At 34.0% G+C, this 18,424-nt stretch overlaps 1 long non-coding RNA gene across 1 annotated transcript; it reads left to right on the forward strand.

The window, feature by feature from the left end:
• The first annotated feature begins 16,585 nt into the window (after positions 1 to 16,585).
• On the forward strand, positions 16,586 to 17,530 carry LOC108487416 (uncharacterized). The gene is made up of 3 exons (XR_001871635.2): positions 16,586 to 16,803; positions 17,069 to 17,153; positions 17,269 to 17,530. It is a non-coding gene; the product is annotated as an uncharacterized LOC108487416 (long non-coding RNA).
• Positions 17,531 to 18,424: the final 894 nt, after the last annotated feature.

Genomic DNA, 18,424 nt, shown 5'->3' on the forward strand with positions numbered 1-18,424 from the left:
TTAAAAAGAGAACACTCCAATATAAGCGTTAGAAAAATGAATCTGGCCAAAGGTCCTCTCTGCAAGAGTGTGTGTCGACGCAATTACGTACTCCCTGAGGGTTTGTTGCACTCCATCATTACTTCTCAGGAATAAGGGTATAGTAATGCAACAATATCCCTTATTTTATTAAAAAAAAGAAATATATATAAATACTAAATATTGTACAATAAATGTTGTATTGGTAGATGAAATTTAGGATTTGAAGTATGATGCTGGCTTTGATGAAAGTGAAATCTTACTCATTCATGCTCATGTATCATCGATGCAATGTTCTTTCACCCAAATGTGATTCATTCATTGGGAATTTAAAGGGTTCAAGTTGATACAATGATCATTTGCCTTAGTAAAATTTTTGTAGCCTTGCTAGTTTTTGTTTTACTTGAGGACAAGTAAAAACTCAAGTTTGGGGTGTGATTGTACTAGAAAGGACATATTTTTTGTCCCTACTTATTGGTTAATTTGTTCCCATTTAGTTATCTTTAGCATACATTTTAGCATTTTCAATTTAGTAAATTGCATTTTATAACCCAGTGAATCCTAGCCTATTTTTTCCTTAATTTTGCTATCTTTCTACACTAATGTCGCCGCATTAGTTTATTCCAGATGGTGTCCAAAATTGTTGCCGCAATTGACAGTTGCCTAGATAAAAAAAAAACCAAAAATACGTAAATTGTCTAGTCCGGTGTAACTACCCTGTACGAACAAGGACAAAAGAATCTTAAGAGAATGAGACTTGTATTGTTGAGGAAAACATAAAAGGTTAACATGAGAAGAATATAAAGACGAATCCTTTTTACCACCATTTTTCCTTACCTTATTTTTGAAGCTTTCCACTATGGCAGCTTAAACCTTCCTTGGGTGAGCCAACATCAAGATTGATGCAGATCCATTCCCGAATAGGAGTTCTAAGTACGAGACAAGAGAAAATTGAGAGATTCAATCGAGTTAATTAGGAATAGTCTTCTCCACTCGATTCTTTCTTATTGTATGGAAGTAAAATGAATTCTTGGTTAAATGTTATCTTCTTAAATTTATTTTTATTGTTTAATTTTGGGGTTTGAATGTTTTAAACACGAAAGTGTTTTACAGTCACTAACACGGGAAGGTGCAGTGACAGTTTAAGCTAATAAGCATTACAGGAGAAGTTGAGTAAGGACTAAAGGAATTTAGTCCACTTATCATTAATAGTGTCATAGTGCCATCAACGGAAGGTGAGGTTAATGTGCATGGTTAAGTCCTAGATTAAATAGAGGAGTGACATTTGGTAAGATATACATTGAATTTTATTGCATCGATAATCACCCATCTTTTATACCTTGCGGGTACTTAGTATTCTGCTAAAGATTCACGTTGGGGATCCTAATTTAACCATGGCATACTTTATCTTATTATTTTTGAGTTATTGCTTCGACAACTATTATCACTATTTATCTTGTTTCTATCTAGTTATTGCATTGACATTAATAGAAAAAATACAACCATCCCTGTAAGATTGAAATCTGACAAACTCACATCTGCCTACTATACTTCTATCGGCAGTGTACGCTTGTACATTTTTGTTGTGACGTTAACAGTCGATCAGTGGTGTTTCGATCAGAACATCCCTAGAATTGAGGCAGTTGGTTTTTTTAAAGAATTTTATGGAGAAATGTCAGAGCCCATGAGGGACCTCCTTTCCAACATTTTCCCTCGCCTCAAGCCTCAGGACATTGATTTTTAGAAAATTCAGTATCTGATAAAGAAATCAAGAAAGCCTTATTCGACATTGACCCCTTAAAAGTTTTAGGAAGCGATGGATTTCATGTGCATTTTTTCTAGAGTCAGTGGATATTGTAGGGAATGTAGTTTGTGATTGGGTTCAAGGAGTCTCCTCTGGTAATAGTAATGACTCAAAGTTGAATAACTCACTGATAATGCTTATTCCGAAAAAAGACAACCCAGAGGACTTTAGCCAATTTTTCTCTATTAGTTTGTGCTCGATAATGTATAAATTGGTGATGAAAGTAATTACTAATAGATTTAAATTTGTTTTTCCTAACTTTATCTTGCAGGAACAAGCCGATTTCATTGTTAGACGTAATATCTCGGATAATGTTATTATAGCATAAGAAGTTAATACATTTTATGCGGAAAAAAACGAGATGGTAAAAAATGGATGGCGATCATGTTGGATTTAGAAAAGGTTTATGATAGATATAGTGAGTTGGAAATTTGTCAGTGCTTCGATACAAATTGTAAGGGTCTCGGATTTTCTTAGTTAAGTAATCATGGCAACCATCTCTTCTTCGACTATGCAAATTCCCTGGAATGGAGTCCCGACTCAAAAATTCAAGCCATCTAGAAGGATCAGACAAGGTTTTCTATTACCGCCTTACCTTTTTGTGCTATGTATGGAATGGTTAGGGCACATTATTCACGCGAAAATTGATAAAGGTAAATGGTGTTTTCCATTATCACCTTACCGTTTATGCTATATATGGAATGGTTAAGGCACATTATTCATGCGAAAATTGATAAAGGTAAGTGATGTCCAATTCATCTTTCAAGATCGGGTCCTACTTTATCTTGTGACAGCCCTAAATTGACCCTAGTCGGGAAGTGGTTTCGGGACCACAAAACCGAGTCATAAAAATAATTAACCGTTATTTTCTATGCTTATTGTGCGTGAACATGCATGTGTGAAAGTTCCAATCTTTAATTTATTCATTTGAATGTGAATTTATTTAATAGGACTTATATGAGACATTTTTAAAATGTGATAGGTTAATGTGTAAGGGTCTATTAATGCATGTTATAAAAGTATGGACTTGCATGTCAAATTGTCCATTTTAGTTAGTGGCCGGCCATGTTGTTAATTATTATATAACATATATATATTATATTAGCATTATTTCTATTATATGGTTTTATAATATAGAATAAGGTTATTAAAGATAGAAAATGGGTGAAGAAAAAAAAAAGAATTCATCTTTACTTCCTTCTAGCCGAAAATAAGAGAGCAAGAGAGGAAATAGCTTAAGTCTTTCGGTCACCTTTGAGCTGGAAATTAAGGTAAGAAATTCAAGTTTTTTTTTTTTTAAATCTTAGCATAGTTTAAGCTAGATCCTAAGTTCCTTACTTAGCCCATGCCAAAATTTTGAAGTTGATGGTGATATGAACATTCGGCTATGGAAGATGTTAAAGAGAATGGTTGTAATGTTATATATATTTTGATAGTATATTAGATGGTTTGAGATTTGAGCTAGTTACATGTGCTATTATGAAGATTTATGGATGTTTTAGAATAGGCCTAAGTGTTTTAGTCATTAATATATATATTGCCGAATGTATGCTTAAGGAATTGGTTAAGTACATTGTTGTTAAATGCTTGTTATTTTTGTATAATTGTTGCCCAGCTACTAAATGAACTTAGGGTATTATAGATAAGTTTAAGAGTGGCATAATTGAAATGAAGTTTGCTTGTGCCGAATGTGATTTTAGTGCATGAATTAGGAGTTTAATTTCATTCGGTAACTCATACCAAATTGGGAGATAGTATTAAACATTAGTATTATTTGTTAAATAATTGAAGTGAGCTTTGAATGGTTGTTTTGCTTATAATGGTCGAATGTGAACTTAAGTTTTGAATTACAATTGAAGCTTGTTAGTCAGTTGATGATGTCCTTTGATAGCCCTTTTGATATTCGGCCATTGTTAAGGAATTTTGAATTGGTTATAAATTTCTATGTTTTAATTAGTAACTTGAATTATTGAAGGTTGAGCTAATTATATATGATGATATGCTCTAAACTCAAATGGTACGTTCTTAAGTGTTTGGACTTGGAAATTTAAGAGCAAATTGTAATAATCTGCTTAGGACAGCAGCAGTAGTGTGAATTTTGAAAATCACCATAAATTGTTGGAGTGGAATTAGAGACTGAATAAAATATGTAATCAGAGCTCAATGAGTCTAGTTTCTTATAAAATAAACAGTGCAAGCAAAGGAATTTCCTATAGAGAGATATTTACAGTTGTGTGTGACAGTGTCAGAATGAATCTGAAATCCCCTGTTCTGTATTTAGAAAATCATTATAAATAGTACAAAATTTTTTATAAGATAAAATTTATATGCTTAGACTCCTTAATCAGTCTAGTTTCAAATGAAATAAACAAGAACATATTTTGAAATCTTTACAGTGAGAAATTTGATTCGTAGTGAAGAGTGGTCAGTATAGTCAAACAGTTAAATAGGGGAAATTTGAAGAAAATTATGGTTTTGATTGGCCAAACCAAAAATCCTAAAAATTTTATGAGTAAAAGGTAAATGAGTCTATTTTCAAGAAAAATTTACAGAAACTGATTTAGAGTTTCGTAGCTCCAGTTATAAATAATTTAATGACTGTTGCTCAGGAAGTTAGCATAGAGTGAAATTGTGATTATATTGTAAACATTGATAAAAAAAATTTGCTAATGAATTGCTTATTGATTTCTTATAAGCTTACTATAATCAGATGTGTGAAATTGAATATATATGTATTATATTCTGAAAATAATATTTGAATAGTCGATTAATGATTAGTTTAAAATTTGTTGAATTAAAGCTCAAGAGCATAGGGGGGCAACTTCGAATAAGGGAAAAGAGAAAGTAACCGAGTAACCATTTTGCAACCGTTCAAATATATCCGAGGTAAGTTTTAAGTAGTTTCCTTTAGCATATAATTGACGATACCACTATAAGAGTATAGTAGGTAAATTGTGATCTTTGGCTTGCACTTGAATTAAGATGTATAATAGATAATGCATGTATATGACTTATAGTTTGATGGCCACTTTGAATTTAAGATTAAATGATGAATAGAATGAGCGATATGAGATATAACCATTGAGCTGAAATATGAATGATGATGTGCGTATCGAGTTTATACTCGAATGTAATATACGACTATTAAGTGATAAGGTGACTGACATGTGTTATGATCAAATGAGTATGAGATTGGAAATATCTGGACATGAGATCCGCAGGCTATATGCTAGAAATATATCCGGACATGAGATCCGCAGGCTATATGCTAGAAATATATCCGGACTTGAGGTCCACAGGCTACGTGCTTGGAAAATATCCGGGTTAAAGATCCGCAGGCTTGCGCTAGTAATGTATTCCGAGCTCTAAAATTTGACAGAACCGATGCCAGTAAGTTAAATAAGATTTCGACTTCAAATATCAGTGGTAAACATCGTTGCATAAGTATTATATGTTTTACATGTTAAGGTTCGTGTTATGTGCTTATATTTGAATTAATTTTTTTTAAGTGATTTAATAGCATCAAAGCACGAAATATATATATATATATATATATATGTGTGTGTGTGTGTGTGTGTGTGTGAATGAATTCGGTATTTGAGGATAAGGCAATAATATAATTGGTTAATGTAAGTCTCCATATGGAAGAATGTGATTAAAGGTATTAGTATAATCTATGTAAATAGTGAAATATGTGCAAGAAGTCTTGTGTATACATACATACATATTCGGCCAAGGGGTTTGTAACTAATGTACTGATGTATATTTGGTCAAGTGAATTACAATTAGAATACAAGTTTTGTGATACTCAATGTTCAATTTTAATGATGAGCATTAATAGTATGAATTGCTTAAAACTTACTAAGCCTCGAAAGCTTACTCTATTTCTTATTTCTTTGTTTTATAGATTGTTGATTGTGGCTATCGACTGGGATCGTCGTGCAGTTCTTCATACTATCGATCTTTTGGTACAGTTATATTTTGGACTCGATATGGCATGTATAGGTTGGATTGTTGACACAAAAACAAAAAATATGTTTTGAAATTGTAATTATCTTGGCCGTATGAAAATGGCACTTATGACTTATAAATCTGTATGTATTCATTCGATTTATACTTGTGTTGGTAGATTATGTGATTGAAATTAAATGTTTAGCTTGGTAATACCTCATAGCCTATACCGGCGATCGGACACGGGCTAGGGGTGTTACATTTTATTGGTATCAGAGCCAGGTTTAGTCAATTCTAGGACTAACTTAGAGTGTTTGAGTCTAGCTATACATGCCATATAGTATTAATACGATAGTATGATGAATTCTGACAGTTAAATATGTGTTTCTGTATAGTAATGGATCCCGATCCCAATCGAGCGGTAGCCGATGATGTTGAGAGTGTAGCGCTTTGCTCCATGGATGGGACAATACCGATGGACTCTCAACCTATTGCAAGCAATCGAGCAGCGAGGCTAGACAGGCTTTTTATAGTGTGATGAATGAGTGGTTCAACCAATACATTCGAACTAATACGGTTGTCCCACAACCCCCACTCCCGAATAATACGCCCCCTGCACCTACCATACCTCCCCTGAATCGATCGACGAGGTTAAATAAGCCCCGGTTGCTGATGTAATTCAAAGCACGGGCTCTTGAATTTAAAGCTATAGATAGTGATGATGCCGAGCAAGCTGAATTTTGGTTGGACAACACTATTCGAGTACTTGATGAACTATCTTGCACACCCGATGAATGCCTGAAATGTGCTATATCCTTGCTACATGATTCTGTTTTCTATTGGTGGAACACATTGGTTTCTGTTGTACCCAGAGAATGGGTGACGTGGGAGTTCTTCCAAACTGAATTTTGAAAAAAATATATCAGTCAGAGGTTCATTGATCAGAAACGAAAAGAATTTCTTGAACTTAAACAGGGTTCTATGTCAGTTACTGATTATGAATGGAAGTTTGCCAGACTCAGTAGATATGCTCGGGAATGTGTATCGTCTGAGGCTATCATGTGTAAACGTTTTGAAGAGGGGCTAAATGAAGATATAAAGATGTTTGTTGGCATTCTTGAAATACGAGAGTTCATAGTACTTGTCGAACGAGCTTGCAAAGCCGAAGAACTTAGTAAAGAAAAAAGGAAAGCTGATGTCGAAACTGGAGAATTTCGTAAAAGATCTTTAGGAAAGTCTTTTCAGCAATCATCGAAGAAATTTCGAGATGATTCAGGCTGATCAAAGAATACTTCAGGTTTTTCCAGACGAGACCACGATCAACCCCCTGTGAGTACACGAGCCACTTCAGTTGCCAGTGTTAGAAATGATCATCGAGACAAGACAGAGTGCAAGTATTGTGGTAAATGGCATTTGGGGAGTTGTATATTTCATGACCGCTCTTGTTATAAATGCGGGTCAGCCGACCATTTTATTAAAGACTGCCCGAGATTATCGGAGCAAAATGTGAACCAGAGTGGGAAACTGAGTATTACAGCATGAGGTAGACCACCTAGGAATTCAGGGAATGCTAGTGGCAGTCAGAGAGGGTCTAGAGATGCTGTAACCAGATCTGAGGCTCATGCTCCTGCTAGAGCTTATGCTATACGCGCACGCAAGGATACTTCTTCGCCTGATGTTATTACCGGTACTTTTACTCTCTTTGATACTGATGTGATTGCTTTGATTGACCCTGGTTCTACTCATTCATATGTATGTGAAACTTTAGCATCCAGTAAGACTCTACCTGTTGAGTCTACTGAGTTCGTAATTAGAGTGTCAAATCCCTTGGGTCAATATGTGTTAGTCGACAAAGTGTGCAGGAAATGTCCCCTGATAATCCGAGGTTCCTATTTTCCGGCTGATTTGATGCTTCTACCGTTTAATGAATTTGATGTTATTCTCGGTATGGATTGGTTGACCATTCATGATGCAGTGGCGAATTGCAAAAGAAAGACTATTGATTTGAGATGCGCAAATGATGAGATAATCCGAGTTGAGTCTACTGATATGAACGGGTTACCGCAGATTATATCCTCGATGTTGGCTCGAAATATGTCAAAAGGGTGTGAGGCGTATCTTGCGTACGTACTTGATAGTAAAGAATTAGAAAAGAAGCTTGAATCAGTATCAGTGGTTTGCGAGTATCCAGATGTTTTTCCTGAGGAATTGCCAGGGTTACCACCTGTTCGTGAAGTAGAATTCGGCATTGAACTAGTACCTGGTACCACACCAATTTCGATAGCTCCGTATCATATGGCACCAATGGAATTGAAGGAATTGAAAACCCAGTTGCAAGAATTGACGGATAGAGGTTTTGCTCGACCGAGTTTCTCACCTTGGGGTGCACCAGTATTGTTTGTGAAAAAGAAGGACGGAACCATGAGATTGTGCATTGACTATCGTCAGTTGAATAAAGTGATAGTAAAGAATAAATATCCGTTACCGCGAATTGATGATTTGTTTGATCAACTGAAGGGAGCCTCAGTGTTTTCAAAGATAGATTTGAGATCGGGTTATTATCAGTTGCGAGTTCGAGACTCAGACATACCTAAAACTGCTTTCAAAACAAGATACGGTCACTACGAGTTCTTAGTGATGCCGTTTGGGCTCACTAATGCCCCTGCGGTATTTATGGACTTGATGAATCGGATCTTCTGACCGTATTTAGATCGATTTGTAGTTGTGTTTATCGACGACATTTTGGTCTATTCGCAAAATGAAAACGAACATGCTGAGCACCTGAGATTAGTGTTGTAGATTTTACGGGATAAACAGTTATATGCTAAGTTTAGTAAATGTGAGTTCTGGTTAAGAGAAGTAAGCTTTTTGGGACATGTAGTATCCGCATCGGGAATTCGAGTTGATCCGAGCAAAATTTTCGCCATACTTGATTGGAAGCCCCCGAGAAATATTACTGAAGTTCGGAGCTTTTTGGGACTTGCTAGATACTACAGACGATTTGTAAAAGGTTTCTCGATGATAGCTACACCAATGACGAAGCTACTTCAGAAAGATATTAAGTTCAAATGGTCATAAAAGTGCCAGAAAAGTTTCGACCAACTGAAAATGCTTTTGACGGAAGCTCCAGTGTTAGTGCAGCCCAAATCTGGTAAAGAGTTTGTTATTTATAGTGATGCGTCCTTACATGGGCTGGGTTGTGTATTGATGCAAGAGGGTCGAGTTGTAGCTTACGCATCAAGGCAATTAAAGTCACATGAGAAAAACTATCCGACTCATGATCTCGAATTAGCTGCCATAGTTTTTGCTTTAAAAATATGGCGACATTATTTGTTCGGAGAAAGATGTCATGTATATTCAGATCATAAAAGCCTCAAATATTTAATGACTCAAAAAGATTTGAATCTGAGACAAAGACGTTAGCTTGAATTGTTGAAAGATTATGATCTTGTTATTGACTATCACCCTGGAAAGGCTAACGTGGTTGTCGATGCTTTGAGTTGCAAATTACTGTTTGCTTTGAGAGCGATGAATGTTCACTTGTCCGTTTCATCCGATAATGCGTTAGTAGCAGAATTAAAAGTCAAACCATTATTGACTCATCAAATATGTAAAACTCAGAAAGTCGATGATGAATTGGTGGCTAAACGAGCTGAATGTGTTTCGAATGTGGATTCAGAGTTTCAAATTGACGACAACGATTGTTTGAGGTTCAGAAGTCGATTGTGTGTTCCAAGAAATTCAGAACTTATTCCGATGATTTTGAACGAAGCTCATGATAGCCGAATGTCGATCCATCCTGGTAGCACGAAAATGTACAACGATCTGAAACGTCAGTTTTGGTGGCCTGGTATGAAACGAGACATTTCTGACTTTGTTTCCAAGTGTTTGGTATGGAAACAAGTGAAAGCAGAACATCAAGTGCCTTCAGGATTACTTCAACCGATCATGATACCTGAATGGAAATGGGATCGAGTCACGATGGATTTTGTATCTGGGTTGCCATTATCGTCAAGCAAGAAAGATGCAATTTGGGTTGTTATTGATAGACAGACAAAGTCGGCTCATTTTATTCCCGTACGTATGGATTTTTCACTTGACAAACTAGCCGAGTTGTATGTTTCTCAGATTGTGAGGTTACACGGGGTACCTATTTCTATTGTGTCGGATAGAGATCCGAGATTCACATCGCGATTCTGGAAGAAGTTGCAAGAAGCATTAGGTACCAAGTTGTATTTTAGCACCGCTTTTCATCCTCAGACTGATGGCCAATCCGAGCGGATCATTCAGATACTCGAGGATATGTTGAGATGTTGCATCCTTGAGTTTAGTGGTTCATGGGAACAATATTTGTCTTTGATTGAATTCGCTTACAACAATAGTTTTCAATCAAGCATTAAGATGGCACCTTACGAGGCTTTGTACGGTTGTAAATGCCATACACCTTTGTTTTGGACCGACCTTAGTGAAAGTAAAATCTTCGGGGTTGATTTGGTTAAAGATGCTGAGCAGAAAGTAAAAGTAATCCGTGAAAGTCTGAAGCGACTTGGATCGTCGAAATCGTATGCGGATTTAAAACGAAAAGACATTGAATTTCAGGTCGGAGACAAAGTGTTTCTTAAAGTTTCACCTTGGAAAAAGGTGCTCAAATTTGGTCGTAAAGGCAAATTGAGTCCGAGGTTCATCGGGCCATACGAAATATCCAAACGAATTGGGCCAGTCGCTTACAGATTGATTTTGCCCCCTAAACTTGAAAAGATTCACAACGTTTTTCATGTCTCGATGCTTCGACGTTATAGATCCGATCCATCGCACATAATTAATCCAACAGAGGTTGAAATCCAAACTGATTTGAGTTATGAAGAAGAACCGATTCGTATCCTAGCTCGCAAGGTAAAAAAGTTGCGAAACAAAAAGGTTCCTTTAGTAAAGGTATTATGGCTCAAGCACGGGATCAAAGAAGCTACTTGGGAACCCGAGAACTCTATGAAAGAACGATATCCTAACTTATTCACTGGTAAGATTTTCGGGGACGAAAATTTCTTATGCGAGGGAGAGTTGTGTCAGCCCTAAATTGACCCTAGTCGGGAAGTGGTTTCGGGACCACAAAACCAAGTCATAAAAATAATTAACCGTTATTTTCTATGCTTATTGTGCGTGAACATGCATGTGTGAAAGTTCCAATCTTTAATTTATTCATTTGAATGTGAATTTATTTAATAGGACTTATATGAGACATTTTTAAAATGTGATAGGTTAATGTGTAAGGGTCTATTAATGCATGTTATAAAAGTATGGACTTGCATGTCAAATTGTCCATTTTAGTTAGTGGCCGGCCATGTTGTTAATTATTATATAACATATATTTATTATATTAGCATTATTTCTATTATATGGTTTTATAATATAGAATAAGGTTATTAAAGATAGAAAATGGGTGAAGAAAAAAAAAAAGAAGAATTCATCTTTACTTCCTTCTAGCCAAAAATAAGAGAGCATGAGAGGAAATAGCTTAAGTCTTTCGGTCACCTTTGAGCTGGAAATTAAGGTAAGAAATTCAAGTTAGTTTTTTTTTAAATCTTAGCATAGTTTAAGCTAGATCCTAAGTTCCTCACTTAGCCCATGCCAAAATTTTGAAGTTGATGGTGATATGAACATTTGGCTATGGAAGATGTTAAAGAGAATGGTTGTAATGTTATATATATTTTGATAGTATATTAGATGGTTTGAGATTTGAGCTAGTTACATGTGCTATTATGAAGATTTATGGATGTTTTAGAATAGGCCTAAGTGTTTTAGTCATTAATATATATATTGTTGAATGTATGCTTAAGGAATTGGTTAAGTACATTGTTGTTAAATGCTTGTTGTTTTTTGTATAATTGTTGCCTAGCTACTAAATGAACTTAGGGTATTATAGATAAGTTTAAGAGTGGCATAATTGAAATGAAGTTTGCTTGTGCCGAATGTGATTTTAGTGCATGAATTAGGAGTTTAATTTCATTCGGTAACTCATACCAAATTGGGAGATAGTATTAAACATTAGTATTATTTGTTAAATAATTGAAGTGAGCTTTGAATGGTTGTTTTGCTTATAATGGCCGAATGTGACCTTAAGTGTTGAATTACAATTGAAGCTTGTTAGTCAGTTGATGATGTCCTTTGATAGCCCTTTTGATATTCGGCCATTGTTAAGGAATTTTGAATTGGTTATAAATTTCTATGTTTTAATTAGCAAATTGAATTATTGAAGGTTGAGCTAATTATATATGATGATATGCTCTAAACTCAAATGGTAAGTTCTTAAGTGTTTGGACTTGGAAATTTAAGAGCAAATTGTAATAATCTGCTTAGGACAGCAGCAATAGCGTGATTTTTGAAAATCACCATAAATTTTTGGAGTGGAATTAAAGACTGAATAAAATATGTAATCAAAGCTCAATGAGTCTAGTTTCTTATAAAATAAACAGTGAAAGCAAAGGAATTTCCTATAGAGAGATATTTAAAGTTGTGTGTGACAGTATCAGAATGAATCTGAAATCTCCTGTTCTGTTTTTAGAAAATCATTATAAATAGTACAAAAATTTTTATAAGATAAAATTTATATTCTTAGACTCCTTAATGAGTCTAGTTTCACATGAAATAAACAAGAACATATTTTGAAATCTGTACAATGAGAAATTTGATTCGTAGTGAAGAGTGGTCAGTATAGTCAAACAGTGAAATAGGGGAAACTTTAAGAAAATTCTGGTTTTGATTGGCCAAACCAAAAATCCTGAAAATTTTATGGATAAAAGGTAAATGAGTCTATTTTCAAGGAAAATTTACGGAAACTGATTTAGAGTTTCGTAGCTCCAGTTATAAATAATTTAATGACTGTTGCTCAGGAAGTCAGCATAGAGTGAAATTGTGATTATATTGTAAACATTGATAAAAAAAATTTGCTAATGAATTGCTTATTGATTTCTTATAAGCTTACTATAATATGTATGTGTGAAATTCGAATATATATGTATTATATTCTGAAAATAATATTTGAATAGTCGATTAATGATTAGTTTAAAATTTTTTGAATTAAAGCTCAAGAGCATAGGGGGGCAACTTCGAATAAGGGAAAAGAGAAAGTAACCGAGTAACCATTTCACAACCGTTCAAATATATCCGAGGTAAGTTTTAAGTAGTTTCCTTTAGCATATAATTGACGATACCACTATAAGAGTATAGTAGGTAAATTGTGATCTTTGGCTTGCACTTGAATTAAGATGTATAATAGATAATGCATGTATATGACTTATAGTTTGATGGCCACTTTGAATTTAAGATTAAATGATGAATAGAATGAGCGATATGAGATATAACCATTGAACTGAAATGTGAATGATGATGTGCGTGTCGAGTTTATACTCGAATGTAATATCGACTATTAAGTGATAAGGTGGTGACATGTGTTATGATCAAATGAGTATGAGATTGGAAATATCCGGACATGAGATCCATGAGCTATATGCTAGAAATATATCTGGACATGAGATCCATGAGCTATATGCTAGAAATATATCCGGACTTGAGGTCCATGAGCTACGTCTTTGGGAAAATATCCGGTTAAAGACCGCAGAGCTTGCGCTAGTAATGTATTCGAGCTCTAAAATTTGATGAACCGATGCGATAAGTTAAATAAGATTTTGACTTCGAATATCAGTGGTAAACATCGTTGCGTAAGTATTATATGTTTTACATGTTAAGGTTCGTGTTATGTGCTTATATTTGAATTGATTTTTTTTAAGTGATTTAATAGCATCAAAGCACGAAATATATATATATATATATATATATGTGTGTGTGTGTGTGTGTGTGTGTGTGTGAATGAATTCGGTATTTGAGGATAAGGCAATAATATAATTGGTTAATGTAAGTCTTCATATGAAAGAATGTGATTAAAGGTATTAGTATAATCTATGTAAATAGTGAAATATGTGCAAGAAGTCTTGTGTATACATACATACATATTCGGCCAAGGGGTTTGTAACTAATGTACTGATGTATATTTGGTCAAGTGAATTACAATTAGAATACAAGTTTTGTAATACTCAATGTTCAATTTTAATGATGAGCATTAATAGTATGAATTGCTTAAAACTTACTAAGTCTCAAAAGCTTACTCTGTTTCTTATTTCTTTGTTTTATAGATTGTTGATTTTGGCTATCGACTCGGGGATCGTCAGCAGTTCTTCATACTATCGATCTTTTTGGTACAGTTATATTTTGGACTCGATATGGCATGTATAGGTTGGACTGTTGACACAAAAAACAAAAAAATATGTTTTGAAATTGTAATTATCTTGGCCGTATGAAAATGACACTTATGACTTATAAATCTGTATGTATTCAGTTCGATTTATACTTGTGTTGGTAGATTATGTGATTGAAATTAAATGTTTAGCTTGGTAATACCTCATAGCCTATACCGGCGATCGGACACGGGCTAGGGGTGTTACATATCTCATCTATTTTTTGCAGATGATTTGGTCATTTTTTTGTAAAATGGAGTTGGAACAAGCTCAATTATTAGCAGACATCTTGAAACACTTCTATGCTTTCTCTGGGCACAAGGTTAGTACTCGAAAAAGTAACATTTATTTCTCTAAAAGAGCTGAAGGTGATACTTGTTGTCGGATCAATAAATTATTTGGCTTTTAGGTTGTTTAAAACCTTCGCATTTATCTAGATGTACCTCTTCTTCATGATAAGGTTACTAAAAGTACCCTGAGTTTTGTTGTGGAAAAGAAGAGGTGCAAACTGCAAAGTTGGGAAGCAAGAAAGTTATCCATTGCAGAAGAGTCACCCTAGTCTAATCTATTCTCCTTGCCATTTCGAACTACTTTATATAGACCATGATGATACCAAAGGGAGTTTGTGAAGAGATTGAGAAAATTGTAAAATAGTTTATTTGGGGTTGTGCTAGTGGTCATCTGAAACTTGCATTGGTTGGGTGGGATTCCATTTGTCAGGCAAGATCTCATGGTGGGATGGGATTTCGGCATTTACATAACCAGAACAACTCATTTCTTATTAAGATTGGTTTTTTTAACTTAGTCACTAAGGATAATTCCTTATGGGTACGAGTCCTCTGCATGAAATACGGGCTAAAAGAACATCTTCCGAACTCCATTACCAAAGGCCAATGTTCGCACTTATGGCGGTCCCTCTCTAAGGTATGACTCTTTTTATGTGAGAACTTAGCTTAGTTAATGGGGAATGGTACAAGTATTCGATGCTGGAAGGATTCATGGATTCCGGGAGTCGGCCCTTTACTTTCCATATTCCCGCGCATGCCAATTTAGATTTGGATTGCATCTTTAGTTATTTGGTTACTTCCAACAGAACTTGGAATCTTGATCTATTTCGTATGTGGGTATCTGAAAAGGTGATCCAACGAATTGTAAGTATTCCTCATCAACATCCTTTATCGGGCTTGGATAAGGTGATTTGGGCTTCCTCAAGTTCAAGTTTTTTTTTTATGTTTGTAGCGCATTCTAGTCCTTAAAACAAAATTCCTAAAATAATAGATATGTATTTTGGAAGAATACCTAGAAGTATAAAGGGCCTCAGCTAGTTTGATTTTTCTTTTGGTTAGTTCAGAAGTAGAGATTACTAGCTAATTTGAAACGTACTAGAAGGGGACTAGGTCACAACAGCCCTTGCTCTATATGTGGCCACAAAATAGAAGACACTCTTCATGTACTTTGAGATTGTTCGGCTGCAAAGGAAGTGTGGAAGCATGTTGTTCCAATTGATCAACAAAATAGGTTTTTGTCTGATCCTTTTTAGATTTGGTTATATTCTAATCTTTGTTGCCACATGAGATTGCAGGAACGTGGAGTTCTCTAGTCATGTCTTTTTGGTCTTATCACCTGGCGAAATTAGAAGAATAGAAATCTATTCATCTTTCAGAAGATTACTTGGTCAACTTTTGAAATTGCCAAAACTTCTCTTAGTTGGGCACAATAATTCGAATCATGTCAGAACAATTATAAGCCCAATCTCCTAAAATTGGGATATGAAAAGCACATTGAAGGAACGTGGGTCTATCTATTCTCTGATGATGCAGTGGAGCGAGTCACTAGGGATGCTTCTGTCAGAGGATTGATATCCGATCAGGCCGGTAATTAGATCTTGGGATATAATCAATACTTAGGCAATTGTACTCCTTTTGAGGCAGAACTCTGGGGCATTCTAGATGGACTTCTCATTCTATTAAATAAAGGATACAAACGGGTCATAATTCAGATAGACAAATTTATACATAGCTAAGGCATTGATCGATAAAGGGCTGGAAGATTAAGGCATCATAGTTCTTAGAAGGGTTCAAAGGATTATGCATTTCGAAAGAAAGTAGGGATCAGAGTTGTGTCTAGAAAAACAAAATTATTGCGGACCGATTGGCTAAAGTTTGCCTTATATGGAAGTCAAGCTTACAAATTTTCGATATGCCTCCTTATGAGGTGATGGGGGCCCTTCAACAAGATAAAACTTATGATGCTTTTGAAAAAATGATTTGATACAATTTTATTTTACTTTTCACCAAAAAATTATTATATGATAAATCAAGACTACCGATATTAAAATATGAGAATACTATAAATTACAAATTGAAATAAGGAAACAAAGAGAATAAAATCAAAATAAAACCATAGAAATAAATTCCTATCAATTCTCTAAGTTTATGCTATCCTATTTAATATTTACATGATAAGAAATACATATTTTCCTTGAAAATATATAAAATTTAAGTTATATATGTTTAATAACACAAATATAACCATACATAAAAAGCAGAATTTTTTTGGGGGGGAGGATTTTCCCTTTTTGACATATAAAACCCTTCTTCCCACTCAATTTCTGATACTGCCACTTCTATTAATCTATATTTCTCCTACCTACAACCTTGTCTCTGTGTGTTTTGTATCTTTGAGTTTTATAGTTTCCAAATATGAGTGATCCCAAGTACGCTTATCCTTACCCTACTCAAGGTAGTGTACTCTTCTGCTTTTCCCTTTGATTTTACACTCTACAAAGTTGTAAACTTTTCACTTTCTACATTACTGCTAAAGAATTTAAAAAAAAAAAAAACTGCTTCATCTTTTTCACATTTTAGGCTTTTAACTTTTTCTTTTTTTTTCTTTCTTCTCCCTTGCTATGTTTCATGATCATTGGTTTTTCTTTTGGTTTCTTGTTTTTAATTAATGTGAATATTTTGGGGGGTTTTATTTACTGATTGATGTATGAAAGTTTTAGGTTATTATCAAGGTCCCCCAGTGATGGCACCACCCCAGTATGCTGCTCCACCTCCAAGGAGAGAGCCTGGTTTCCTTGACGGCTGGTATGTCTGTGTATATATTTCTATTGCTCATAATTCAATACTTCAATTTAAAAAGAATATCAATTTATGATATGTTTTAATTTAATTCAATATTTGGTTTTGAATTTGTTTGCAGTCTTGCGACTTTGTGTTGCTGCTGTCTAATTGATGAGTGCTGCTGTGATCCTTCCATCATCTTTGTGAGTTGATCATCTCTCTAGTGCACCCCCATGGAAAAAATATTTTTAATAATTTATAAATATCAGTGGTGTTTATTTTATTTTGTGGTTTGGGCTTCTGGTATATTCTTGAAGATGTTGATGTGTCTTTATCCCTGTAATTCTCTATTTAGTGTTTGACATTTTTTTCTTCATTTAAATATGAGTGTTTTCTAAAAATTCCTTTTTAAGTATTTAAAGAAGTTATGCATATCAACCACGGGTGCTGAACAAATATATTACGGGAAAAAGAAATTAAAACAGCATAACTTATAATAATGATTATTTATTTGATCAAATCATTTTAAATTATTTACTATTAATCCGAGTGAGAATATAATTTTAGCATGTTGATTGAGTTTTAGTTCGATTGGTATTAGTATTGTTGTCAATGTAGAAAGTCGTAGGTTTGAGTGTATTGAAATGCATTATCTTCTTATTTAAGAGGAGAGGTTATAAATAATTTTAAACATTGTATCAAATACAACAGATGATAAAATCAATAATGAAATTAATGTTAAAAAATTTAGCATAAAAATTTTATAATAAAAAATCATAGCAGCTTATAATAAACTGTTAGAAAATTTTTAATAAAATAAATATTTAGAAAATTTTATGGAATATGATAGTAAAATTGTTAACATATTAATTGTACAAAAATACAGAAAAATATAAAATTACTTAAATTTTATAGTCATGTAAATAGTTTCATATTTAAATATATATAAGGTTAATATTTGATACATCGACAGTATATTTTTTATTCCACCTACTTAAAAACTTTTCATGTGTCTCCTTTTATAAAATATTTATTTTTTAATATTTTATTATATCTCTATAGTACAATTCTCAATCATTAACCTTATTGATGAAGTTTACAAACTCCACTAACAAGACTTCAAATATTTTCATATATATATATATATATATATATATATATATATATATATATATATATATATATACTTAAGTTTTCATTTTAAGCACTCCTGTTACCATTTGTTTTCATTTAGCCACACTAAGGTATTTTGACTAACAAAAATTTGAGTTAGCATTTTATAATTAATAAATCAA

Source organism: Gossypium arboreum, chromosome 11 (assembly GCF_025698485.1).
Source record: "Gossypium arboreum isolate Shixiya-1 chromosome 11, ASM2569848v2, whole genome shotgun sequence".
In the NCBI taxonomy this organism is placed as follows: Eukaryota; Viridiplantae; Streptophyta; class Magnoliopsida; order Malvales; family Malvaceae; genus Gossypium; species Gossypium arboreum.